Here is a 5,760-nt window from a genome sequence, read left to right as displayed (position 1 = left end):
AACTGAAGGCAAGCATATTTAAATGATCAAAAACCATATGTATAAGAAACAATTAAATAAGTTGTTTTTGTAACACAATTTTTTCTACCTTGGAATGAAAAGATAGTAAACTTACTGGTGATTTTAGCATACAAAGCAACAGTTGCACTTAGACATTTTAACAAACATGTGGTGTGCATTTGTTGATAATTGCAAAAAATAACTATTTGATATCCCTTCAGCCCCAAAATCCCTAATCACTAAAACTTCTCATGATGAATCAAATTGTCAATACAAAAGCAAGATCCAACCAAATTGAATATCAATTATCATAAATTAAACATCAATCGAACCCTAGCTTAGCTTCTAGTCCTAGCCCTTTAAACCCTAGAACAGAAATCGAGTAGGTAAACAAAATCATACCTGTTTGTAACTGGAATCGGGCTGAAATCGAGTAAGGATTGTGGTGTTGTGCTTGGTCGCCTGAAGGGAAGAAGAATGAAGGAGTGAGCGATGGTTGTGTGTGGGTAATTTGGTCTCTTTTCCATTCAGCGATATCTCAAATCTGAATCAATAAGAGCCTTGCTGAATCGCTTAGATGTAATCATTTATTGAAACAAACAAACTGAAGTCTGAGTGATTCAGACTTCAGAGCCATTCAGAGGCATTCAGAGATCAAACAAACACACCCTAAATTAAATCTTTCCAAAAAAATTAAACCAAAATGACAGGAGACACTTGCCATCTTAAACAAAAGATTAAGAAAGGTTTATGGAGTCCTGAAGAAGATGAAAAGCTCATCACCTACATTAACAGATTTGGTTTTGGCTCATGGGCTTCTGTTCCTCATCTTGCTGGTCTCTCTTTCTCTGCCTCTAGATATACATGTCATATAGATATGTGTATGTATGTTTTCAAACTTTTGATTTACAACCAGGATTGCAAAGGTGTGGAAAGAGTTGTAGGCTTCGATGGCTGAATTACTTGAGGCCTGGTCTCAAAAGAGGTAGCCTTTCGCAACAAGAACAAGATATCATACTTCTCCTTCATCGACTTCTTGGAAACAGGTATTTAGAAGAACGTTCAATGCATAATCAATTTTAAGTAAAAAGCTATGATAAACGCATAAAAATTTGCACTTGTTTGCTTTTAAGTATGATACATAAAACGGCTATATAACCATTTACCGGCTCCATTTCTCTACCAACAGTTGTGTAGTAAGGTGTTCAATACATTATCAATTTTTAAGAAAGAAATGTGAGAACCACATAAACATTTTTAATTGTTGTTTTAGTTATGACACATAAAGCGTTTATGTAACCATCCAACATAAAATTGGTTTTGATTTGAAAACAAATTTTGTGTTTTTATACTATCTTAAATTCTTGAATCTGAAACCACAGGTGGGCTCAGATTGCTAAAAACTTGCCTGGAAGAATAGACAATGAGAGATCAAAAATTTTTGGCACTCGTGCTTGAAGAAAAAGTTGATTAATCAAGGGTTTGATCCAAACACCCATGAACCAATTCCCATCCCTAAAGAACGTCACAAAAGCATTATCCCGAGTGCAATGACAGTTGAACTACAGGAAGCTATTCATACGAACAACAATGACGAGTTGACATTAGAAGATAATTTCATGAAAAATAACATGTTTTCAGACGAACTTGAGATGGGTATCGATCCAATGTGGTTTGATTGCAATCTTTTTGCTCGATATGGTCAAATGAGTAGTGAAAAATCATCACCAAGTTTTGATTTTTCTGATACTTTGGCTTCATGTACAATGATGGATATAAAAGAGGAATCGAGAGAGAGTTCAAGCTGTACCAACTATTCGAACTTGAAAAACCTTTCTGCAGAAATCTTTAAGCATGACGAATGGAATGCAAATAAATGGCAAGAATTGCAGAAGGTACAAGTTTCTGATACAAGAGATTCGGATACTTTTCTATCAGAAAATCTTTTAGAAGCGTTTTTTACTGATTGATGGATGACAATCACGAGTACAGTAATACTAACAGTTCCTTGATTGACATCAAGATATTAAATAAAACTCGTGTCGATGGGCATGAAGATTCTATAATATGTTTTGAGTGTGTTATTAATATTAACTTTTGATCTTGTTATAGAGCTACAAAAAGGAACTGTGTGTGATTGGTTAAAAGCGTTAGTGTAACATCTTCTTTGAAGGTTATGTATCGACTATGAATAAATATATCTTGATTGGTTCTCTTATAAAATAGTGGTTAAAAGGGGTATTGTAACATAATTGTGTTAAGAAGTATACATGTTTGACAACTTGTAAAGATTGGATGGTAGATTTAGATAATTGCGACAATATTAACGAGGAAAAGATAACGAATGTTATGTAATTGAACCATGATCTTTTAGTATTAGACAAAACTTTTACCTAGTACAGAACAAAGATTAACTGGTTTCCTGTTCAAATTCATCTCCTTCAGACTCTTCTGCATTATCAGCATCATCGTCATCCGCTTCATCATCAAAGTCTTCTTTGTCATTCTCAACTGTTGGAAACAGGTATTTAGAAGAACGTTCAATGCATAATCAATTTTAAGTAAAAAGCTATGATAAACGCATAAAAATTTGCACTTGTTTGCTTTTAAGTATGATACATAAAACGGCTATATAACCATTTACCGGCTCCATTTCTCTACCAACACTTGTGTAGTAAGGTGTTCAATACATTATCAATTTTTAAGAAAGAAATGTGAGAACCACATAAACATTTTTAATTGTTGTTTTAGTTATGACACATAAAGCGTTTATGTAACCATCCAACATAAAATTGGTTTTGATTTGAAAACAAATTTTGTGTTTTTATACTATCTTAAATTCTTGAATCTGAAACCACAGGTGGGCTCAGATTGCTAAAAACTTGCCTGGAAGAACAGACAATGAGAGATCAAAAATTTTTGGCACTCGTGCTTGAAGAAAAAGTTGATTAATCAAGGGTTTGATCCAAACACCCATGAACCAATTCCCATCCCTAAAGAACGTCACAAAAGCATTATCCCGAGTGCAATGACAGTTGAACTACAGGAAGCTATTCATACGAACAACAATGACGAGTTGACATTAGAAGATAATTTCATGAAAAATAACATGTTTTCAGACGAACTTGAGATGGGTATCGATCCAATGTGGTTTGATTGCAATCTTTTTGCTCGATATGGTCAAATGAGTAGTGAAAAATCATCACCAAGTTTTGATTTTTCTGATACTTTGGCTTCATGTACAATGATGGATATAAAAGAGGAATCGAGAGAGAGTTCAAGCTGTACCAACTATTCGAACTTGAAAAACCTTTCTGCAGAAATCTTTAAGCATGACGAATGGAATGCAAATAAATGGCAAGAATTGCAGAAGGTACAAGTTTCTGATACAAGAGATTCGGATACTTTTCTATCAGAAAATCTTTTAGAAGCGTTTTTTACTGATTGATGGATGACAATCACGAGTACAGTAATACTAACAGTTCCTCGATTGACATCAAGATATTAAATAAAACTCGTGTCGATGGGCATGAAGATTCTATAATATGTTTTGAGTGTGTTATTAATATTAACTTTTGATCTTGTTATAGAGCTACAAAAAGGAATTGTGTGTGATTGGTTAAAAGCGTTAGTGTAACATCTTCTTTGAAGGTTATGTATCGACTATGAATAAATATATCTTGATTGGTTCTCTTATAAAATAGTGGTTAAAAGGGGTATTGTAACATAATTGTGTTAAGAAGTATACATGTTTGACAACTTGTAAAGATTGGATGGTAGATTTAGATAATTGCGACAATATTAACGAGGAAAAGATAACGAATGTTATGTAATTGAACCATGATCTTTTAGTATTAGACAAAACTTTTACCTAGTACAGAACAAAGATTAACCGGTTTCCTGTTCAAATTCATCTCCTTCAGACTCTTCTGCATTATCAGCATCATCGTCATCCGCTTCATCATCAAAGTCTTCTTTGTCATTCTCAACTGTTGTTTTCCCAATCACAATATGGTTGTTGTTTATCTTCCTGATGTCATTGTACTGCAATAATAAATTCATCACACATATTATTAGTAATATTATACGTGTGACTGATCTAAACACAAGGCCGATTTGAGGCATCCTCAAGTTATCATTTTGATTAACTGCGCACTGCGAACAATTATGAGTTATTTGACTTATTTAACAGATGATTCAAATTTACTCTTGAAACACATTATGATTTAACTCTATTATCAGCAACCAGGATTCAAAAACCTACTACATGATTATCTGAAACGGGGAGGTAAACAAGTCGAGCCACCATGGGTTTGAGCTTGGGCTCAAAATTAAACAAGGCAGCTTGGCTCAGCTCTAGCTCAAGCTAGGAGTCAAACGAGCCTAAGACCGAGCCACGAGCCAAACTTGGCTCGAGCTCGGTCCTGTTACAAATGAGGCGGCTCAGTTTAGATCGTTTCAAATCAAGTTTTTTTAGCTAGCTTTATTCAAGATTTTATCAAACGAGCTACGAGCCGCGAGTTTTTTGAGCAGCCCTAAATTCTGAAACCTAACTAAAAATACAAGTATGTTATATACATACATATTAATCCAATACCAATTTCAACATACTGATTACTCAATTAGGTTATTGCACATTAAATTGAATCAACACTTGCCTAAACCCTAAGTCATAAAATAACAAAATTTATCAGATAAACACACTCATTATACTAGTAATTCACTAGAAACCTGTTATTAAACCTAGATATGGTCAATCTGGACTTCAATTTCGCTTTCAATAACAGTTCAAAACACAATTAGGTTTTCGCACATGAAACCGAATCATGATGATACAGCAATTGAACTAAAGGAAGATCGAATTCATATCTAAAATTCAGGAAATCGGCAACTTATAACACGACATATACATGACTGATTGAATTTAAGAAATTAGACGGTTAAGATGTACGGATGGACCTTTTCTTCGAGTTCAGATTCTTCAATAGCAAGGAGTAGTTCTTCACTGTGTGGTTTAGGCCACTGCGGCGTAAGGAGGTGCGACGTCGGAATGATCCTCGTCGCCGTCGGAAACTGCAGCATCTTCAGTGGGTTACGGTAGAATGGTAGAATGAATAGGGGTGATTCAAATTTCAAAGGCACATAATATATAATTTTATGTTTATTTAGAATGACTAAATTTTTTTGATTTAAAATGAGACGAAAACACGGGTGGACGTATGATTTGAACTAAAAATTTTATAAGATTTAGCTCAAATCCTTTATTGGTATAATCCACCAAAAGTCACACAGATGAAATCGAACTTCTCCATAGGAATACCCGAGTTTTCCTATCACTAGACCACAGGTTATGGATTATATATAATTTTATGTTGCTTGTTAAAATAATTATTATTAACCTGTTTTTTGATAAACTAATAACATACCGAGACAACTTGTTATTTGTTACCGATAGATAAAGCTTTTACAGTTGAACTAACTTGTTATTGACCTTCAGTGACTTGGTTTCTAACAAACCTGTAGAACTAGCTATATCGATCAATAGCAATTCGCTATTTATTTCCAGTCACTTTTAAAGATCATTTCCCGTGCAACGTTTAGTCATTCATGCCCTACCCCCAACCACTTTTGAAGATCATTTTCAATTCTTGCCGATCAACGTGGCCTCAACCAAGGGCGTTTGCTCACATGGACTCCACGAGGGGCCAACCTCTTGAACCCGTCAAAGTGGTGCCCCTTAGAACGGCCGTAGTTTAGACG

General features: G+C 34.5%; 1 long non-coding RNA gene and 1 pseudogene across 1 annotated transcript; one reads left to right on the top strand and one right to left on the bottom strand.

Annotated features, from left to right (window-relative positions):
* The first annotated feature begins 693 nt into the window (after positions 1 to 693).
* On the top strand, positions 694 to 1,970 carry LOC143554178 (transcription factor MYB8-like; annotated as a pseudogene).
* A 1,781-nt stretch (positions 1,971 to 3,751) lies between these two features.
* LOC143554177 (uncharacterized) lies at positions 3,752 to 5,158 on the bottom strand. Its single transcript, XR_013138947.1, has 2 exons — positions 4,960 to 5,158; positions 3,752 to 4,044 (listed from the first exon to the last, which is right to left on the bottom strand). It is a non-coding gene; the product is annotated as an uncharacterized LOC143554177 (long non-coding RNA).
* Between the last annotated feature and the right edge of the window lie 602 nt (positions 5,159 to 5,760).

Source organism: Bidens hawaiensis, unplaced genomic scaffold, assembly GCF_021521415.1.
Source record: "Bidens hawaiensis isolate Kalapana, Puna unplaced genomic scaffold, B.hawaiensis_p1.1 tig00017565_1, whole genome shotgun sequence".
Lineage (NCBI taxonomy): Eukaryota > Viridiplantae > Streptophyta > Magnoliopsida > Asterales > Asteraceae > Bidens > Bidens hawaiensis.
Note: the sequence above shows the minus strand (reverse complement) of the source record. Positions and strands in the feature narration are given on the sequence as shown.